Genomic DNA, 22,972 nt, shown 5'->3' on the forward strand with positions numbered 1-22,972 from the left:
ATCAGTCGCCCGAGGATAGGCTTCGATCCACCATCGTCAGTGACTGAGACGTGCTGCGAATGAACACATCCCTGATCAAGTCATTCTGCACTTCACTGCCTTCCAGGATGAGCGCTGTCATCGCTGCCGCTGGGGACATGACGAGATACTAACTGAAGTTCCGAGCGTGACGTGTCCAATTCCCCGCCGGCGGGCAGAGTCTGTCTGGTGTAGCGAATGATTGTCGAGAAAAACCATTTCCAGCTCATTGTCTGAACCTAAAACATTAATTTATTCATATCCGTTTGTTTCATCGTGTTCGACTCCCATAGTTATCATTGTTGAGTGCTTTGTTTTCCTTTCGAGTCAAACAAAGACTGAACACGTTGCGCGCACATCTTGGTGCGTCTTGTCGCTGCTTATTACGGTAGCACACACAGTGAAGAAATATACGTGCACGCTTCCCGACAATGCGGTGTTACGTTTCGCCTACAACGCGCGGTAATGCCGGCGCGGATGCAACGGACGCCGGGGCTTCGTTCAAAGCGGCGGACATTTTGGCCCGTTCGACGCCGCCGCAACGCCTCCCCGCCAAGCGTGTCCAGGCGTGTTTCAGTGCCACGTGTCTTCGTGCGTGCGTGTGTGTGTGTGTGCCCACGCTTGTCAAAGCGCGGCAGCCGGGGAGCGGAGCTCCCCAAGTGAGGTGCCAGGAGGTCTGTCCGTCGGCGGGTTGGCGATGCGTCACTACACTCGGTTCAGCATGTCTCTCGGCTCGACCGTGCGCGCCGTCGCGTGGGCTCATGCTCCGCCGTCGCGTGGGCTCATCCCGTGACCTTCCCTCTGGCCCGCGACGCCGAGAGTATAAGAGCAGCTGCCCCCGGACGCCAGGAGAGAGGCTCCGATTTGTACTGTTGAGTTACGTGCTCTCCCGTCTCTCCACTTCGGTCGACCTGACCGGCCGCTCTTTTGCTATGTTAGAATAAACATAAAGTTGTTCTGTTACCAGTCTTCTCTTGCTTTGCCGGGACCTTCGGATGCTTCCAGTGCCCCAGGCCGCCAGGCCAACGCTACCCTTGGGGCTTGCGACCCATTCGCAATAACGGGCGCCAGTACCGAGACCCCAACAGCGGCCAGCGCGCGCCGCCGTAGCAGACGACGCAGATCACGACTCCGCCCCTCGAGCGTCTGCGCCTGCTCGAGCTGCTGCCACCGCACGACTGCATTGCTTGCCGCATCGCGATGCAATACGTTCCCAGTTTTCCCCTAAGTGTGAAACAGACTGTACACGCTTCTATTTGCCTTTAAGAAGATCGGTAGGCTTGACGATTATTTTTATGGCTGCAATGCGGCGAAAGGGCAGCGTCTGCTTAACCATGTAAGTGACGCTGAGCAGGTGATTGGAAACGACATCGTATGTACCGCCGGAAAAATCGTCAGCACATACGATGCGGCACATACATACGGCACATACGAGCTAAGGTCATTTTTGCAGTTTCTCACAATATGTTTGCTACAAATCCGTGTTGTCTCTGATGGCGACAACGGTCTTCCATCGACACTGTGCGGAAATAAACAAAATATATCGCTGCATAGCACAAGTACGACATGCGCACACAACTTTAACTAGTGCGTCCCCTACAATATGGAATAGAAGCAGCAATGTAGACAGCTTGGCCATTTTTTAACAGTGCTCAAGAGACGGAAGTTGAAAGTATTAGTAATCATTCCTGCTTCAGCAATGCCGGCGCGCCCAAGACGCGGGCCGCGTATCGTCCAGTAACTCGATCGATCGGTGCAGTGGTGAAGCGGGAATGAACTCCGGTCATGTTCAATGCATCGTGCACATATTCAATTTCTCGGCACGCGTTAACTTCGGCCACTGCTAGCGCATACAACAGAAGTGGTTTCCATTCTTGGGCAGCGCACACATAAACGAAACACGAGAAAGAAGACAGGACAAGCGCTCGTCGAACAAAAGTTTTTATATGAATAAAAGGATTATGTACAGAGTAATTATTAAATTCATGTGGGTTACATATAAAAACCGTCATACACTCAGGAGTGATCAATGAACGAGCTCGCTTCGTTTGCCAGTTGTTTACTTCGCTCGGCGCACCGCAGTAATCCATGTGTGTCGTCTGCTTTTTTCGTACCATTTTTTTTGTGAATCGGCAGAATTTCACTGGTGGCATCAACCATTTCGTGTTTACATTGCTGTCGTGACAGTTAACAACACAATAATAATTTCCGGTCATGCGAAGAGGCGCCCTCGCAAACAAGAGACGTTTCGCGCGCAGCGCGAACTGAACGCGGGCGCGACCGTGAAGGGAACCGTCGGCGGAAACCTACACCCGTTGGAGATGAAATCGTTCCGCCAGGGGAGAAACGAGCGCTGGCGTCTAGGATGAAACTTGGCGTGCGGTCGTCCATAGAAGGAATTGTTTTCGCCAACGTAACGTAGCGTGCGCGAGCGCGCGCGCGCGCGCGAGTTACGTCGGATTATATTTACGCCTTTAGGCTTAAAACAGTGCTTAGGACCTAAAGCAAGGCTTTTTCTATGGGTATCACTTACGATGGCGTCTCCAAGAACCAGTACGTTATTTGACGGTGAATAATTAGAAAGGTGTTTCCTCTTACTTTGTTGAAATTCCGGAAGTTTCATCCTCCATAGGACCATCCATCCTCCACTCTTGGTGTCCTGTCTGCGCGCCTCACCTCTTTTTTGCATAATGAATCCTTACCAACTAGCTCAGCTTTCTGTCGTTCTAACCTTCATTAGTAGTTCACGTTGCGGTTGTTAATCGCGGTTATTATGGGTGATTTTGTACATTTGTGTATGGTGACCGAGCCGAATTGACTTTGAAGGAGGCCACAGATGGAACGGCCGATAGACAGCTTTGTTTACCTTCAAGATTCAGGACCGATTGGTGCTGAAAGTTTGCTGAAAGCAATAAGAGGACAGAAAATACCGGTGAGTGAACCATTTTTGCATAGAAGCACATTATGTTGATCTGGTTTTCGCGAGGTTGCTGCGGCGCTGTCGATAAAACGTTTCCAATGTGCTCAAGCATGAGTGTTGTTCATGTTACTGGCATTAGCACCTGAAGCATATTTGAGGCAGCATCAGCTTGCGCAAAGTTTTTTTCTTTTTACTAATCGGAGCTTGTGGGAGATTCGGCACGACAGAACCCCCATATTGGTTCCGCTTTTTTAAACAAAAATGCAGAATGTACCTATCGGCGCCTATGTCCAATGATCATTACAGTATCGCGTATGAAATCTTTCAGTATAGAGGAGAAGCCGTTATAGTATACATGTGGCAGAATGCATATGGTTGTGTGCGTAGCGCCGGCAGGTTGAAGAAAAGCGTTTTTGAATCCTGTACTTTGTTTTATAAACCGTGGTGCTTAGTCGTGGTAGCACACATAGTCATCGAACCAGCACTGGTGCCTGCATTTCCAGTGCTTCCTCACTTCACATACACGCTACGGAATGTTTTACTCTTATGAAAATTCACTTGTCAATATTTCATCACCAGCATAAGTGTGTTTTTTTTCCTTACCTTTTTCAATGTGCTATGTGGTAGCATCTGATACATGTTCCATAAACTGTGCTTTAAGCTTACGCTGTGGCCACATTTTTAAGGTTGTGCTATGTCTTTTCATTTCGGTTGCTTGGGTACACTGATTATACTTAGCGCGCGAACGCCCAGTGTACATAATTTTTTTTGCATTCTGGTGCAGGATGTGGGCTTTGGAAGGACCAGTTGATGAAAAAATGTCTGTGCTGCACAGCAAGGCTTGTGGCAGACCTGAAAGCATCGATAGATATGGTGCCTGCCCTGTTGTAATTGCACCAGCCCGCTTCCCTGAAAGAACCTAGGTGCTCAAGAAGTACTGGACTAACCTACCCGGCAATTAGTCTGTGCTTATTTTCATCAACTTTGTAATAATATTGATGTTACGCCTCCCTGCATTGACAACATGGCGAAATGTGCACTGTGTTCGAACCACAAACATGAAATAGCCATACCATAATGAAATGAAATACATATTTTATTCATGTTCAACTGTCATCTAAACTTGTTTTGGAGACCATATATTCATCATTATGATGTGCGAAGTCATCAGTTGCCCATGATGGGCAGCTTTTTACTGCCCACAATTTGTGATGCAGCAGTTCCGTAGCATTTGTAGCCAGCATTTTTGTATGCTGAAGCTGCTTTAGCATGAGCTAGTGTACATTAAGAAATATTCTATAATTTTATGGTTAATCGCAGCTTGGCTGAAGTAACGGTAGTGAAGCCCTCTATACTGTATTTTTCAGGACCGTTATTGTGACAGTCTGCATCATCATTTGGCCTAATTTTGGATCCTACAAGACACGCTGCTACCCTGCGCTTTGTTCCTCGGTCAATTGGTGAAGTTCTGCAAGCCCCATGGAAGCTAGCTGTCATCCCTATCTAATGGAAGAAATTCATTGTTGCGACCCTCATAATTCAACTCAAGCTGAAGCTATAACCAGAGCAGAAAAAGCATATATTCTGCAAGGGTTTCCCATTACACGCCTTCGGGTGCCTACACCCTACAGGCTACTGTCTAGAATACAGGTAGAGTTTTATTCTAGAATACATTTGTAAGCAATACTACTGCTTCTGTTTGCAAGATCAGAGTTCACGCTGTATTTGCATACTATCAAAGTACAAAAATACGAGCATAGTGTTAAGTTGTTTTAGAAAAAAGTATGGCACTTGGATTCACCAGAAATTATTAAGGGATACATACTATTTTAATAAATATGGCTGAAGAAAAGAACCTGGATAAAAAATACTTTCACTTGCGCTATAACGTGTCTACGAAGGCAAATGCATGCAGTCACACTGCTTTTAGTGGTGATGTTTGAGCTGATAGAATATCAGATGCGGTAAGATAGACATCTTAGCCAGAATATTGCGACAACTATTGTAGTGCAGGACGACACATTAACTGGAGCTCTTCATTTGCACACCAATACAAGCGCATCACACACAGCACACTTGGAAAGGCAGTTGCTCTGCGTGCTTGTGTTGGCAGCTTGGTTCCTGCATAAGACAAGGGATTGGCGATAAATATAAAATGATGTTAAGGCCCATGAAAAGAAGCTTAGGTGGGAAGTATTTGTTTTCTTTAGTTTACTTCCCGTACTAATTAAATTCGTTTAAGACATTTATGTTCTAGAGCGTGTTTTTTTTTTTTTTACTATAGTAAGCTCCTACTCTTTTTATTTATATTTGCAAAGAAACATTTCTCAGCTGGTTTGGCACTTGCGCAGCCAAACCGACATACCGCGATCTAACACTTACAAAATGAAGCCTCTAGAGAGCGGGAATGTTCGCAACAAAGATATGCGAAATATATCTGCTACCATTTGCTAGCAATATCTGTACTAGGGGCTGTCACTGCACTGCTACAGCTATTTTTATCACAATAGAAAATAATGTGATGTGCAAAAAGTATACTCTGTTGTATTGTTCTTGTGTTTTTCACTCAAATAAAACATTCCATTCACTTGTGTATACATGCAGGTATAATTCTAAATGCCGTTTCATAAATGGCCACTTCCTCGTTGGGCTCGCATGTTCATAGGCATGATAAGCTAGTTAAACTGAATATGTTGAAGCAAGGCTCACATAATTATTGGTTACGACTTTAAATTCCACCAACTGCACATGGTCCATGCAAAATACAGTACATTATTTTGTTTTCCCTAGCACAACTATCTGCATGGAATCTGACGCATGAAGGCATCTATCTGCATGAAGTGACCGCATCTGCTCGTTTATAGAGATGATCGCCTTGCTGCGCTGTGCTTCGCCATCCTAGAAAGTGTAGTCAGTGAAGATCTACCCGAGTACAAACGGCGCGAATGCGGGAGACTGCCGGCGCTTGCACAAGCAATACACGCACTAATCGCAGGAGTCTTCGTCGTTGTTTTCTTTTCATAGGTTTGAAGTCCACCGCAGTTATATGTCGCGCCGTGCTTGAACTGATGCGGCTTTGTACGATCAGCCGCGAGTAACACGTAAATGCTCTTGCGCCAATAGCAGTTTTGAAGCACTCGCACGAAGAATACCTGTATGCAGGTCAACAACTGGTTCATGCTAGGAGTAATACGACAGTTACTGCATTAGCTCGCAGTCTTCTTGACAGGATGGCCGATCTGTGTCGGCGCAGCAGTGGAATAATTCCGTTGCCGAAGCTCTGCAGAGGATTGCACCGGTCCCAAAACGAAGCCTTTGAAAATGCGTAGCATCGTTAACTAAAAGAAACCTATGGAGGCAACTGGCGTTCATCCGAAAAAGCTGACGAGGCGAGCGACAGATAACAAGGCCGCCGTGTTTACGCACTAACTTCACTCAAGGAGTGATTCAAGGTAGCTGTGAAGCTACCTTGACATTCTCGAGTAAAACGCTCGAGCGTTCCTTCACTCAAGGCGCGTGTCTAGTGGAGGGCGATTTGTAAAACGAAAAGCCGCACTCAAGGAGCATCTCGAGTGAAGGGTCGAGTCGAGGTGCGTTTGTGAATACGGGGGTAAGAAACTGAAATGAAGGCACTGAACGTAAGGTTCTCGGTAAAGCAAAACTGTTTTCCTCCGCAGTAAAAATAAAGCAGCTAGCTCAAAGCGCATGATTATTCCGTCGAAAACGCTTCTCGTTTCCGTCGTCTGCCGCGTACAAGACGTCGTCTGCTTCATTAGCTAGGATGCGTGTCCCCAGGAAATGGAATGAGTCATCTTACGTTGGCGCCAACGCGCTTGTTTTCTGCCTTCGTACGGCATACGCGACCTACCAATGGTGATGCGTGCACGTTATAGCTATCTCGTTTCCACCATAATTTGTGGTTAGACGGTCTGCGCGAATTGTGCTAATCAGCAGCCATTTGCAATGGTGGCCGAGAGGAATGCGTATCGCCACATTTTCCCCGTCGTTCGGCGCCATAAAAATGTTTTGTTCATGACGCGTGCTCATATTATTTGCAGCGCTCTCGGGTGGTGTTGGCATTTGTGTTTCGGGCCGTCATTTTTTTAAAGAACGCATATTGGTTGAACATAGCAAACTTTCTGCAACGTTGTTCACTTTTCGCTGCTGCGTTTTTATTGTAATCAAGATTACTGCCTTTTCGCACAATCAAAAGTTATGACAATGGCGTCTTTTTAATTTATAAAAAGGAATGTACGTAAGGCGGCGCCTTGAAACCTCCTCCCGCGGTGTGAGTAACCAGTGAAGTGAACAAGAGATGGAAGCAGGCGCCGCACACTCTCAAGTTCCAGCGACCGCCACAGAGGGCGAAAAATCAACCGCGGCGCGTTCTAGCATAATCGCGCAAGTGGAGCTACTGTAATTTGATCGCATACTTTAATTTGTGTTTTTTCTACTAGGGGCGCTTAACGCGACTAAATATTGGAACTATAAATGTACATATAATAACTGTCAAACATAGTTAACGTGCAGTGTTTGGAAGATAAACACACAATTGTTTTTATTAAATTTATGTTATTAAAACATGTGCTTTCTTACTTGAATAAACGTTTTGAGATCTCACTGACGTGTGATAAGCAGCAGCCCACTGGTATCGATTGCAGTCCGTGCCGTTTATCGATTCAAATTGTACGGCGGCTATATTTGCAAACTGGGTGGTCATTTCTTTTGTGCAGCATCAGGCAGGTTCGTTTTAATTAGACAACAATAACAACTCAGCCAGTTTGTGCGTCCGACATTCAATAGCCGCTACCAGGCGAACGTGCTTATAGACGGTGAATTTTATCAGCTGCTGCGTTTCACTGGCGTAATGGCTACATACACGGCTTCCGTCGTCGGTGATCTGCCGCCTCTGGCCGCGCAGTGACGGGTTGCTTGAAAAAAATGTACTAGCTAGCGTAAAAACTCGTCGCTGGAACCGAGCAGTCTGTCTGGAAACTACTCAAGAAACGGATTGACCTTGCAGCCTCTGTGTGTGCGCACCGGTGAGTAAAAAAACACTGCTTCGCACTTTTATACTTCTTCGGCTGCAAGGCGGATAAAACAGATTCCTGTAGTGAAATTTATTTTCAAAATGGAAAATCACAGTAAAGTTCACAGTAAATCACAGTAAATCACAGCAAAGGAAATCCAAACAAAACTCTTGTTATTTTGACACGTTGCTAAAGTTCCTAGCACGGAGTACAGTATCAAAAATAGTTTTGGCTGTGTCTGCATGAATGATACACTGCGATAAATTCACAGCACATTAGTGCAAGTGTACTTCCAGTGATACAGTTTGATTAATATCATTTGATACATAATAACATTACTGTGTTTATTACCTAGTAGCTGGCAAAAAAATTAACCGAGGTTTCACTAAGCACAGCCTGCACAAGGACACCATTGAAAGAAATGCACACTCAAAACAGTGTTGTGTGTGTTTGTGCTTTTCTTTCATGGAGCGTTTTGTGCACTGTTCTTAGCCATACATGAATCACATACTCACCCATGCCTCCACCATAGTAATTGAGGCTTTCTTCTTTTGCCTCCAGCCTCCAAATGCTGCTCATATTTGATCACCCCTTTGGACTCTATTGTCGCTGGACCTACAAGTCAACCGTGAATATGTCACCACAGAGCCAGAATCCTCGCAAGGTATGTTTCTGAACACTTCAACTAGTTGAACTGTGATTTGCTCATTAATTGGACAAACTTTTGTTTCACCATTCTTTGCTTGCATGCTTGTCATAGCTTCATGATTTCTTTTTTCAGGAAGGACGAAAGAGAGATTATTGGTTTGCAAGCTACCCACGCCAAGCCATGAGAAGCTCAACGGTCACCATAATGACAACAGGTCCTCTTGAACTACGTGCCTCACCATGAAATGTTTGCAAGTTTACCAGATAGAGGGCTGTCAGCGCTATCAGGAAAGCAACAGTCTATAGTTTTGTATCGTACCGAGCGCGAATGCTAAAAATTGACATACAAGCTTGCTTGATTTTAAGGGCGTTTTATGAAAATTTGAGAAGTTACAAGTTGAGTCTCAGCTTGTTTCTTTTCTCGTCATGTAGCAAGCTCCTACTTCGTAATGCACAAACTCTGTCATCCGCTATTTGCAAATGAGATTGATGGGCATTACCACCAAGTATCACATGCTCCCTCATAGCATTAATTTGTTACATGAAACTGCAAAGAATTTTAAAGCCTTCAAAACCGCTCAGTGCAATTTTGAGGAAATGATGCTTCATGTTCACTGAAACTCTGGCAGTCACTGTTCACTTTATTATTCTATTTTTTATTTAAAGTAAACTCAGGGCCATATGCCATTAAGGAGGGGAGTGGGTACAAAGGAGTAGAGTAAAACAAAGGAACAAGAACAGTGAGTTCTGGTAATACAATCATTCTCCTGATTATATAATGTTAGCTAATGTTCTGCAAAAAAAAAACTTTTGTTATCGGTGATGGCTACAATACTTGAGGCAAGGTGGTTCCATTCCAGAGATGTGCGGGGGATGAAAGATTGAAAGAAAGACTTCGTGTAGCAAGAATCAATCTCTGCGATACTGCGATGATCGATGCAGTTTGAAATGTACTTGAGATCGCGGTGTGCAGTCGTCGTGAAGTGTGGTATGATGGAAAATTTTATGAAATGGCGAAACATGGCGACTGCAGCGATTAGCTAGGGGAATAAGTGCTGATTAGTTTCATTAAGGTTATACTCGCTGTATGGTCATAATTAGAAAGAATGAAACGAGCAGAGTAAGTTTGTACTAGTTCAAGTGAAGTAACAAGACTAACGCAACTGGGATCCCATACTGCAGATGCATATTCAAGTTTTGACCGTATTAGCATCTTGTAAAGGTGTAGTTTTAAAGTAGACAGTGCTTTGGAAAAGTTTTACTGTAAGTACCCGAGCAGCTGAATAGCATTGTTAATGACACTCCATATTGGTGGAACTTAAATTATTTGTAACGTGTACACCAATATATTTATAGGACATGAAATCTAAGGGAACATTGTACAGATGGTAAGTGATAGGATTAGAATTATATCTGGATATTGCAGTTTTGATTTGTTAGCTACAAAAGGCTCATGTACAGTTTGAATCAAATCAGTAACTAGGCTAGCCCTACACCCTAAGAGATGGCTAGAACAGGCAACTTCACACAGCTGGCCTACTCCACACTTCTCAAACATGACAAACCAATAAAATCAAATTTTCTTTCTCTTCAAACAGCAGATGACATAACTGAGGACAGTGTGTTCACAAAAAAGTTTATGAAATATACTTGAAGTTTGGCTTAACATTCATCCAATCAACAGTGGACGAGCAAGGGAAGCCTCAGCATGGGAACTTATCTCCGTCACGGCCCTCACAAATATGTTTGATTGTTGAAACGTTGGCTGCAGGCTGATGCCTCCCTTGCTCACCTCTGTTACTCAACTGAAGTGTTCATCTCCTGGTAACCTTTCTGCATTGTTCGAACATCCAAACCGAGATGTTTCTTCAACATGAAACCGTAAATTGCATTTTACAAGGATCTGTGAGCAATAATTGGGCATACTTATATGTTTATTTAGTGTCCGTCTTTATACACAATATTTGCAGAGGACCTTGTAAGCGCTGTCGTCTCCGTAACGTTCCTCGCCTTCCTAAGAGTACTCCACTTGTGTCAAAGCCTTTACTGCTGCGCCTGAACACACCCGCCGTGGTTGCTCAGTGGCTATGGTGTTGGGCTGCTGAGCACGAGGTCGCGGGATCGAATCCCGGCCACGGCGGCCGCATTTCGATGGGGGCGAAATGCGAAAACACCCGTGTACTTAGATTTAGGTGCACGTTAAAGAGCCCCAGGTGGTCGAAATTTCCGGAGTCCTCCACTACGGCGTGCCTCATAATCAGAAAGTGGTTTTGGCACGTAAAACCCCATAATTTAATTTTTAATTTTGCGCCTGAACACTAAATGTGCAGAAGAAATATCCAGAACACACAATATGTGATCTAAAATTTAGCATAATGTATTTTTTCCCCTCTAGACTTCGTGCCTATCGCCAATATGTTATGAAAACAATTAATATTGCAGCTTGAGCTTACCTTACTGACAGCACATCTTTGCCGAGCACTTCTTATGTTTCTTTCTTTAATTTAGCTGAAATCGTCGAATGCAGACAACATATGTATAGTATGAAACACGTCAAACAGCACTGTACGCAACACAAGTACGAGTGTAGCCGAGCACAATATCGTTGTCGTTGCTTTAGCGGCACGCCAAACACCATGAGAAAACTTTGCTCAATTTCAGCTTTCAATTCCGTTAAAAAGATTGCTATCTGCGTTTCTGTATGTTGTAAACTCAGTGACTGACAGCATTAGCTCCACCTGACCTGTACGAAAATTGTGGGCATGTACTGCTTCATTCACGATTGACAATAAACAATGTAAGTTTACTTGTCTGACGTGTTTTCTTGCCAGTTGAGGCCTCTCGATCACCTGGCGATATAATAAAGATATCGGTAGTCATTTTAGAGTATCGTACACATGAACACCGCTCCGAAAGCGGTAGCAAAACGCCCAAAACCAGCGAATGAGCAGCGCAACGAACCCCACCAGCCGCTACCGTAGCGGCCATATTGCTCACTACATAATGATGATGATATTAGTTTTGATTTTGCCAGCTCCACCCTCCGTCGCATACTTTAGTTCACAACGCCACCGCTACTCTTATTTCCGTTGCACTGTGAAAGGTACAGTTTCCCTTCTCTAAGTTTGTATAGGTGTTCTGTGATGGAAGCGCCGGCGCTTGCGTCGCGCTAACGTATATCTCTGGCCGCGCAACGCTATCGGTGATATTCGGCCATTTCTCAGCCGGCCGAGTCGTGCCGAGTCACTTACGTTTCGCGAGATAGCGATAACGTGGCCTAGAACGTGTGCGCATCACCGCTGGTAGGTCGCGTGTGATGTCTCAAGGAAGAAAACAAGCGCGTTGGCGCCAACATACGATGACTCATTCCATTTCCCGGGGATATGCATCCTAGCTAATGAAACAGACGACGGCTTGTACGCAGCAGACGACGGAAGCGAGAAGCGTTTTCGACGGAAAAATCATGCACTTTGAGCAAGCTGCTTTATTTTTACTGCCGAGGAAAACAGTGTTGCTTTACCGAGAACCTTACGTTCACTGCCTTCATTTCAGTTTCTTAGAGAAAACGTCAAGTTAGCGTCACGTTACGAAAGCAAAATGGGGCCATCAGCGCCATTTTGAATGCGTCGCGCTACGCCACCCCTCGAAGAGAATGGCGGAATGTCCAGCGCCCTCGGCCCTAGAATAGCTACAGAATAGCGCCCGTGCTCTGCCACCTAGCGGAATCGACGAAGCTCCATAACTCGGCCATAGCGTAACATAGCAAACGACAAGAGTGGACACTCGAGTCCACGGAGGAAGGCAATTTAAAGTTTTTTTCCTTCCTCCATGCTCGAGCCGTTTCGCTAGAGTGTACTAGAACTCGCGGCCGCGCTATGGAGCTTCGCCGATTCCGCTAAGTGGCAGAGCACAACAAGAAAAATGTGACTGTGGCTGCGGTCGCGGCTAGCAGTTTGACAGGCGGCATGGCCCAACACGTGCGAAGCCCAGGCAGCCCCCTTCGCCGGGTCGGGCTCGTGGAGTGGTTATTCTGTAAAAGGCACCCGAGGATCGCTGTTGGGTTCTTTTGCCAGCGTCTGGCGCTACTGCTTCGTCGCCGTTTCAGGGTAAGGTCACAGGAAGTTCTTTTGCGCGTTGTTAACGACTTATTCACTTCGTATTTCGTTATGTCACGGCAGAGGTACGTTCTCACTAGCGGAAATAAGGGCGCGCAAGGCGGTAGGCTTACTTCGGCAGCGCTTGTGGTGTCGTCTTCTGGTCTCGTGTCCCGTCTACGTTTTGCGCTGTTAACACTAGGATGGAAAACCAACAAGCCCAAGCTGCTATTCTAGGGAATTCTTGCCGCGAAAGTGCCTTTCGCGGCGCTCGTTTTGAAGCGCGCCGCCCTGCGTGCGCTTATTTCCTCAAGTGGGCACCTGCCTTTAGCCCCATGAACGGTGACGGAGGCGTTGAAGCCATAAGCAGCTGCTGCCCATTTGCAATGCTGCATTTCATTTCGCGTTCTTTTTCTTTTAACATGCGCAGCGATGAGTTGTGATGCCAGCGATAGCAGTGACGCGGGAGCGTTCTAGCTGCAAGGCACGTTCGATACAATGACGAAGTTCAAAAATAAAATCGTTCGTTAAGGAATGCGGCCTATGAACACATGCCGTTCGGTGCAGAGAACATTATGTTACGCTGAGCGGGTTCTGAAAAGTACGGTGCTCCACTTTTGCAGAAGAAATGTAGCTATTTCTGAAGCGGTACACGCGCAATATTTGCAGTATGGCAATAATGCGCGCTCTTTCAACCTCTGTAGCAGGCTATGTGCGCCCCAGTGTTGTTAACTGCTTTGCATTGGGCTGAAGCTACGTGTTTTCATGTTTGGATGCGTGTGGAGCATGGCAAGGTTCTGGCTGGTGTTGTATAATTCGCGGGCCGCTTTTTTCGTCATGGCGATAGATCGGATTTGTTACAAGCACTGCTCTAGGAGGGCACATGTAACCGGCAAACGAAGGTCTCAGGAGCGCACCTGAGGTCATAATAAAGCAGGCGGCGCAGGATCTCCAGGGCACCCAAGGGGTAGCGAGGGGATCTAAGCTGGAAGCAGGGCGGCCCGTGGGTTGGGTCCGCGGAGGCCGAAGCGCGTCTGGGGGTGTTCGCATAAAAAATTCGCTGTCCGCGATTTCGGACAGCCAATCTGATACACCCCTGACACGCGCAGGGGTGTATAATGCGAAATAATGACACGTTGTTACAATTAGTAAAAACACGATTGAATAAATTAGTTACGTCCGGCCGCCAACTTGTGACGCAAAGTTCAGCACTACCGCGCCCCGCGACTTCTGCAACACCAGTCAGAACTTTGCTTGGGGCACTTACCGCAAAGTTCCTTGTTTCTTAGCATTTATGACAGTGCGTCCTTGATGTTAGATTAGAAAAATATGCATTACACGAAAGAACGCATCCTCCCTACTCTAAAGCTTTGAAAGCTCCATATAGTGCTTATATACATGAAGGAACATAGCGCCTAAATTCAATAGCTTTGAAGCCACCAGTACTGCTTACCTTTTGCCTGTCATTCTACGTATTGCAGGAATCTACAGTATTATTTCCTCAAAATACACCGTACAGCCAAAGCACATCATCCAAATTCAAGGGCAAATTTACAAGCCAGAAGACAATTGCAAGGCTTAGGAGACAGCAGGTGAAGACGCCCAACACAGTCAGAGTGCTTAATTTTATTTATTTATTTATTTATTTATTTATTTATTTATTTATTTATTTATTTATTCATACTGCACTCTCAATGAGACTATTGCAGGAGTGGGATAAATAACATACATACAAACATTTATAAACAAGCTTGCGTGAATTGTTTCAGTGGTGCTAAACGAATGTTGCCCGGTAATGAATTCCAGACTTCTAGTTTTTTGACGGCACAGTGTCTGTATGGATTCCATACACCGCAGCCATATTCGAGGACGGGCCAATGAGGGCTTTATATGTTAGAAGTTTAGTTTCTTGAGGAGCAAGACTCAGCATACGATTATACTAGTCTTTTAATGGCCTTGTTACAGGTGACATCAATGTGTTTCTATTATAACAAATCCTGTGTTAGTAGGATACCTAAATATTTGAATTCGAACACTCTATTTAGAGTAATATTATTAAAGGCATAGGCAAAGAAGGTAGGGCATGAGTGTCGTGTATAGGACATGGAGACAGTTTTGGAAAAGTTGATATTCATTTGCCATCTTTGGACCAGTTACAAAAGTTAGTGAAATCATTCTCAGTTGGAGATTTAAATGTATGATATAAAATGCGATCGTCTGCAAAAAGGTGTATTTTAACCGAGGTGTGTAGGGGGAGGTCATTAACATAAAGCAGCAATAAAAGAGGACCCAGTACTGAGCCTTGGGGAACCCCTGATGAAACAGGCATTAAGGGTGAGTTATTAGAGCTGAAACGCACATATTGTGAGCACTGGGAAAGAAAGTTCGATATCCAGCCAACCAAGGATGCATTTTTTAGTATTGCGAACAGCTCATGCATAAGTTTAGGGTGTGAGACAGTATAAAAGGCCTTTGCAAAGTCTATAGAATAGCCTCAATCTAGTGAACTATGTCTAGAGAGCTGCTGATGTGAATTGAACGAATTCTGTCAGTTGTGTTATAGTGCTGAGGCCACGTCTAAAGCCATGCTGGAAAATGCATAAAATTTTGGTAGTTTCAAGAAATACCATAATATGTTTAAAGATGATGCGTTCGGGTAATTTACATGAATGTGCTGTTAAGCAGATGAGCCTATAGTTGGATAACAATTGAACCATCCCTAACCTAAATAAGGGGAGAATTGAAGCAAGTTTCCACGACGGAGGAAGGGTGGCGGTTGAGAGAGATTTTCTCAAGATAATTGTTAGATATCTGCTACCCGCCGCGGTTGCTCAGTGGCTATGGTGTTAGGCTGCTGAGCACGAGGTCGCGGGATCGAATCCCGGCCACGGCGGCCGCATTTCGATGGGGGCGAAATGCGAAAACACCCGTGTACTTAGCTTTAGGTGGACGTTAAAGAACCCCAGGTGGTCGAAATTTCCGGAGTCCTCCACTACGGCGTGCCTCGTAATCAGAAAGTGGTTTTGGCACGTAAAACCCCATAATTAATTTTTTTTTAGATATCTGCCGCACCAAAGAGTGTATCGAACGAGATAAACAACAGCATTGCCATTTGTTGGGCGTGTTGGTAAACTGAAAGCATATTTAGCGCCAGCAAACAAGGACGGAAGGGAGACAACACCACAATAATTGTTGAAGTTAGCGCATTGTGGTGTCGTCTCCCTTCCGTCCTTGTTTGATGGCGCTAAATATGCTTTCGAGATAAACAGTCGGAATACCGTCAGGACCACACGACTTCTTGGTGTCTAAGTTTAGAATTAAGTTATTTGGGATTAAACTGTCTATTACACCCTTAGTAGACAAGAAGAAAAGGGGTTAACCGAGGGGCCCGATTTTTATTAGTGATATCATCAGAAGCCAACAAACACTGACACCAAGGACAACATAGGGGAAAGAAAAGGGGTTGACCCCCTTTCTTCTCGTTCATTACATAACGAGGGTCTAAAATCCGGCAACATTGATGCCTTCAGGTAACATGTGAGGGTTTATTGGCAGGTTGCCTTCACCTAAAAAGATCACGCTCTCGTGATACCTGCGGCAGAAAGGATGTTCCACGTCGGCCGCCAAGGTCTGTGAGTGGTGGCGCTGGCTAACACTCCCAGGGTTCTATAAGGAGACATAAATACCCAAGAAAGTGGATGGGGAAACGGCGCCGCGGTAGCTCAGTTGGTAGAGCATCGCACACGAAATGCGAAGGTTGTGATAACAACATACATCATGAATGAATGCCGGCGTTTCGAGCAGGCGAAGAGTCGCCGTATATACAATCAGTTTACACGGCTTCCAAATACTGCAGCGACCTCTTCGTGTACCGACCAATCTAGCTCGCCACCACCAAGCGAAAACGTGACCCGAATTGTACGCCGCGAACTCGAACCAGCGTTTCCTGCCTCGCCTCAACAGACGTCTTGGAACAACACTACTGAGACGATATCGCTGATCCAGTCCGTGGTTCGTGAGGAAACCGCTAATATGGGTCTTCCAAGCGCCTGCTCCTTGAGTCGCCCTGACACCCGCCCTGCTGCTACGCTACGGTCCTTTCGCAGTCCACCTCACAGCGTCCGTTATTCCTACGCTACCAGGAATCCCTCGGACTGGAGCATTTCCGGCCGCCATACTGTCGTTCTTTTCACTGTGCTTGACCAATGCCCCCATGACCTGATCAGGCCTAGACTTTCTCTCCGCTCATTCAGCTCTCATCGATTGTTCTTCAAGTACTGTGCGTCTTGACCTACCTCTACTGGGCGTTCCTCCAACACCACACAAAATTCGCCTAAGACCGACTGATTTTGTTCACATTTCACCGCATGTCTTGACATACATCGAAATGTCGCCTTCTACGCCAGTTCCTGATGGTGATTACATCCCCGCTCCCACAACTGCCATCGTTTTCACGCACAGCGTTACTGTCCCGCATAAAATATTGAGGGTCACAGACAATTGCACGTACCTCCCTGTGGTCAATTTCGGGCTCGCTAAGCAGATTCTGTCCAAAGATATTACCCTGGCTACAATCACTGCTTTAGAAGTTGGTTGCGTTGAGACTTTTGCCGTCGACGCTTCCTGTGAGCCTTTCCGGTCTGCCAAATGTACTGACGACATTAGGAAAATGATCGCCGCGAATCTCACTCCTGCGGAGACTGAACAGCTCTGCAGTCTTTTGCTTTCCTACAAGGATATATTCGACCTGAACAACCGACCCTTAGGCCAGACGTCACTTGTCAAATATCGTATACATACAGGCGACAATCCAACCATCCATCGGCGACCCTACCGAGCTTCAGCTTCGGAGCGGCACGTCGTCAAAACGGAAGTAGACAAGATGCTAGCGAAAGACATCATTGAACCATCGTTGAGTCCCTGGGCGTCTCCTGTCGTGCTTGTCAAAAAGAAGGACGCTCATGGAGATTCTACGTTGATTACCGCCACCTCAACCACATCACAAAGAAGGACGTCTACCCACTACCTCGTATCGATGACGCCCTCGATTGCCTATATGGGGCACAGTATTTTTCGTTCATCGACCTAGGCTCCGTATATTGGCATATCGCTGTCGATGATCTAGATCATGAAAAAACCGCCATTATGACGCCTGATGGCCTTTATCACTTCAAAGTTGTGCATTTTCGGCTATGCAGCGCTCCGGCTATCTTTGAGCGTATGATGGACTCATTACTCCAAGGATTCAAGTGGTCGACTTGTCTCTGCTACCTATATGATCTTATTGTGTTCTCGCCCTCATTCAGCACACACATTGAGCGCCTTTCAGTTGTACTTGCCGTTTTTCGCAAGGCCGGTCTACAGCTCAATTCCAAGAAATGTAACTTCGACCATCGTGAGATTACTGTTCTTGGACATGTCGTCAATGCCACTGGCATCCGAGCAGACACCAAGAAAATTCGCGCAGGGAAAGAGTTCCCTGTTCCACAATCCGCAAAAGATGTCTAAAGTTTCGTGGGCCTCTGCTCTTACTTCCGGCGCTTTGTTAAAAGTTTTCCCACCATAGCAAGCCCTCTTACAGATCTCCTGAAGAAAAGTGTGCCGTTTTCATGGGGATCCTCTCAGGCCACCACCTTTTCACGCCTTACCACCATGCTCACCACCCCACCGATTCTAGGACACTTCGCTACTTCAGCCCCTACAGAAGTTCGCATCAATGCCAGTGGCCATGGAATCGGTGCCATCTTGGCACAAGTTCAACACGGCCATGAACGTGTCATCGCTTACGCTAGCCGTCTTTTGTCACCTGCGGAGCTCAACTACTCTATTATCGAGCGCGAATGTTTGGCCGTTGTGTGGGCAGTAGCGAAATTCCGCCCTTATTTATACGGCAGGCCCTTTTCTATTGCAACGGACCACCACGCCCTCTGTTGGCTTTCGTCCTTAAGAGATCCCAGAGGGAGACTTCGACGATGGGCTTTGCGGCTACAAGAGTATTCCTATTCGGTGGTGTATAGGTCTGGTCGCCTACACAAGGACCCCGACTGCTTGTCCCGTTACCCTGTACGCCCGCCAATGCCGACACGAACGCTTCCGCAAGTGTTCTTTCCATTTCGCAGCTTTTGGACATGGCCAACGAGCAACGCCATGACGCTACTTTGAGAACCCTTATTGACCGAATGGAATCTGATCCTACTGATCCATCGTTACGGTGGTTCGTTCTCAACGACGGGATATTGTACCGACGCAGTTTTCGTCCTGATGGTCCTCCCCTTCTCCTTGTCGTTCCTCAACACCTCCGCTTAACCGTGCTTCAGGAGCTGCATGACGCCCCAACTGCCGGACACCTTAGGTTTGCTCGCACTTACGACCGCGTGCGCCGCCGCTTGTAGTGGCCCGGCCTCGCACGCTCCGTACGGCGCTATGTAGCTGCTTGCAAGCCCTGTTAACATCGCAAAAAGCCAGCAGCGCTTCCCGCCGGGTACTTACAGCCGATCGACATTCCATCTAAGCCGTTCTTTCGCGTCGGTTTGGCTCTCCTTGGCCCTTTCCCCGAGTCCAGCTCCGGCAACAGGTGGATCGCTGTCGCTACTGATTACGCGACGCGCTATGCCATCACTCGGGCACTTCCCACGAGCTGCGCGACCGACGTCGCAGATTTCCTACTCCGTGATATCATATTAGTACATGGCGCCTTGCGACAGCTCCTTACTGACCACGGCGGCACTTTCCTCTCCCCAGTCGTCGCCGATATCCTACGCTCATGTTCTACCAAGCACAAATTGGCTACCTCCTATCATCCCCAGACCAACGGTCTTCCTGAGCTACATAATCGGACCATTACAGACATTCTCTCGAAATACGTTTCACCCGACCACAAGGAATGGGATGTGGCGCTCCCTTGTCACGTTTGCCTATAATTCATCACGTCACGATACTGCTGGGTATCCCCCCTTTTACTTGCTTTTCAGTCGTGACCCCGTATTACCCTTGGACACTTCACTCCCCTTGATACAGGATCAGAAGGCCGAGTATGCCCGCGACGCCATCGCCCACGCTGACCATGCGCGTCAGCTTGCCCGTACTCGTCCGTTGGCATCGCAGGAATCTCAACGGCAAGCCTACAATCACCGCCATTGTGACACACATTTTTCACCAGGCTCTCTCGTGCTACTTTGGTCCCTTGCCGCCGAGTGGCACTCTCTGAGAAACTTCTTCCGTGCTACAAAGGCCCTTACCGTTTTCTTCGTCAAATGACCAATGTCACTTACGAGATAATCCCTGAGACCTCCGCCATGCCACCCGGTTCCACATCACCTGACGTCGTACACGTCTCTCTGCTTAAGCCTTACTATGCCCTTACTGACGGCCCTGTCTGAAGCACCGGGATGGTGCTTTTTCTGCCGGGGGTCGTGTTACAGTGGGAAAAGAGAACAAGGTCGTCGACGGTGAAGAGGACGAAGTGGCAAGAGTCTCTCGGGATTCTCGGCGGCCGTGTATATACGCTTTGTAAATACACAGTGTAAATAGTTTTATACCCTTCACAATATCGCTAATAAAGATCGGGCCCCTCGGTTAACCCCCTTTCTCGTTTATTACATAACGAGGGTCTCAAATCCGGCAATAAAGATCGGGCCCCTCGGTTAACCCCCTTTCTCGTTTATTACATAACGAGGGTCTCAAATCAGGCAAGATTGATGCCTTCAGGTAGCTTGTGTGGGTTTATTGACCGTTGCCTTTACCCAAAAAGATCACGTTCTGGTGACGCCTGCGGCAGAAAGGCTGTTCCATGCCCGCCGCCAAGGTCTGTGAGTGGTGGCGCCGGCTAATCCTCCCAGGATTCTACAAGGAAACGTAAATACCCAAGAAAGTGGACGGGGAAACGTCGCCGCTGTAGCTCAATTGGTAGAGCATCGCACGCCAAATGCGAAGGTTGTGGGATCGTTCTCCACCTGCGGCAAGTCGTTTTTTTCATCCACTTTCATTTCCAATAATTTATCATTTCTTTAGTTCATTTATTAAGCAGAAGTAATTTCCCCTCTGTTGCCCTTGGTGTCAGTGTTTGTTGTCTTCGTATGATAACCCTCAGTAGACAGTGATACATCGTCGATCGGAGAGTATGGTTAAAGACACAGATTACCGAGTTATTAGTGGTAAAGACAGAGTGGAAGTAGGTGTTAATAAAAGAAGCTATTATCTGCGTATCAGAAGCTGCATCATTGTTAGTTATCAACTTGTCCGAAGATGACCAAGGTCGTAGGATAGCTTTGCAGAATTTACAGGGATCAGTCTTTATTAATTTCTGCAAGGTTACCATTTAGTAAAATTCTTCTGCTGCAACCATTTTAGAACAAAGTTCCTTTTTTTAACGCTATGGAACTGCATGAGTTTTGTCCCCAGTGCGTTTCGATCGACGTAATCTGGCCACACGACGTGATAAATGCAAAAGGTCCCTACTCATCCAAAGGATTTCACTGTTTTCTCTGTTTTTAACGGAATGAAAAGGTTGACGCACTTGCTGACAAGATTTTCGAAGAAGCTTGTCAAGGTGTTAGTATCACTAGTGGTGCTTATTAGTTCAACGTCATCAAAAGAATCGCATAGGGCGTCTGTTATCGCCAAATCATCAGCGCGGTTAAAGTCAGGCAATGGGCAGTGGATATAGCGGGATTTAGGGACGATGCTTGGAACTGAAATTAACACAGCATTGTGGTCAGATATTCCACCAATAACATCGCATTCATAACCGGCATTACAAAGAGGTACAGTAAGAAAAACAAGATCAAGGACTGGAGTTTGCCGAGTGAAATCCTGAGCGATCTGGTGCAGGCCACAGGACACTTAAATGTGGACCAACTCCCGCCCGAGAACTACTTCGTGTCCGCTCACTTTCATCGAAGACCAATCAACACCAGGGGCATCGAAATCGCCCATGCAAATAACGTTGGATGAAGAAGTATTATAACTATGCAAAAATTCACTTAGATTGTGTAAATACTAAATATTAGAACCAGGTAGACGGTAAACGACCCCTATAATCAAAAACATATCTTCAAGTTAGACTTAACACCACAAAGACTCAGTATTAGGTGAGGCCGGGAGTGCAGAAAAGTGGATATGAGATTGAAGAAATAGAGCAACACCGCCTCCTCTCCGAACTATTGTCTCCCCGAACCACTTTGAACTCAGGGAGGGTTACTTCAGAATCATTCATACCACCATGTTACCAGGTCTCAGTAACACTGATAATATGTGGCCATTAAGATGAGACCAAGGAAAGAAATTTAGAGAAATTGCTGACAAGGCTTCCTGCAAAACGTTCAAACTGGAAAGTTTATTGCCATTGCCGTGAAGTCAAGGAGGTTTGGCTCTAGGAATTGTTTCGGCTGGATTTGTTGAGCCAGCATATGATCTGACGAAAGTATTGGATGTGCTATCCCAATTGGATCGTACCCTGTCAAATACATGATCAAATCAAAGTTGGACAGATGAGCCACTATCCCTATGAGAGCAGGACGCTTCGCATATGTTCTTGCGAATAGTGCGAACCTGACGCAAGAAGTCTTCTGAAACGGGAAAGCTAGTGTTCTTAAGTTTATAGCAATTCTGCAGCACCAGCACCTTATCCTGAAGATCAAGGAGCGTCATAATAACGGGACGTGACCGGCCTCTAAAATTATTTCCTAGTCTATGACACCTTTCGATAAGCGGACGTGCGATCTTAAGAGCGTCCTGGAACCACTTAGCAAATGGACTGAGATGCTAATACCTTGCAGCTGTTTAATGAGAGACGCGCTGGCTTACGCATTCGAGAGGATCTTGGTGCGTGCCCAATTGTTTTTGTAGCCCTTTTATTTTGCCACGCAACCATTCACATAATTTTGCTACCTTAATTCACCCTCCTTCGCAGAAGTACGAGAAAAAGCGTCATATTTATTCCTTCTAGAATAACCCCATCTTTAGCAAATTAATTGCTGGCGTGTCTGTGTAGCTTATTTTTCTTTTTTCCTTGTTCTTTTCATTCTATGGATAGTTGTATCACGTCTTGTGTGTGTTGTTTTGCTTGTGCAAAGTTATTGCCATCACGTGATCAATTTCCAGCTATTCTCCATTATTTGCATTTCACAGTTTCTCACAGTATTCATGTGTCTGCCACTTTTCTCCTAATCTTGCTGCAATAAATTGTCTGCTATTTTCCTGTCCTTGGCTGTGCTGAAAGTTCATTTATATTCAAGGGACATCGTTTATTTACGATACTTCTT

General features: G+C 46.1%; 1 protein-coding gene and 1 non-coding gene across 2 annotated transcripts in view; both read left to right on the plus strand.

The window, feature by feature from the left end:
* LOC126545207 (aldehyde dehydrogenase, mitochondrial-like) overlaps nt 1-22,972 on the plus strand; it is a 153,274-nt gene that overhangs the window by 24,482 nt on the left and 105,820 nt on the right. The window lies entirely within an intron of this gene.
* TRNAW-CCA (transfer RNA tryptophan (anticodon CCA)) lies at nt 20,598-20,670 on the plus strand. The gene has a single exon. It is a non-coding gene; the product is annotated as a tRNA-Trp (tRNA).

Source organism: Dermacentor andersoni, chromosome 10 (genome assembly GCF_023375885.2).
Source record: "Dermacentor andersoni chromosome 10, qqDerAnde1_hic_scaffold, whole genome shotgun sequence".
Lineage (NCBI taxonomy): Eukaryota > Metazoa > Arthropoda > Arachnida > Ixodida > Ixodidae > Dermacentor > Dermacentor andersoni.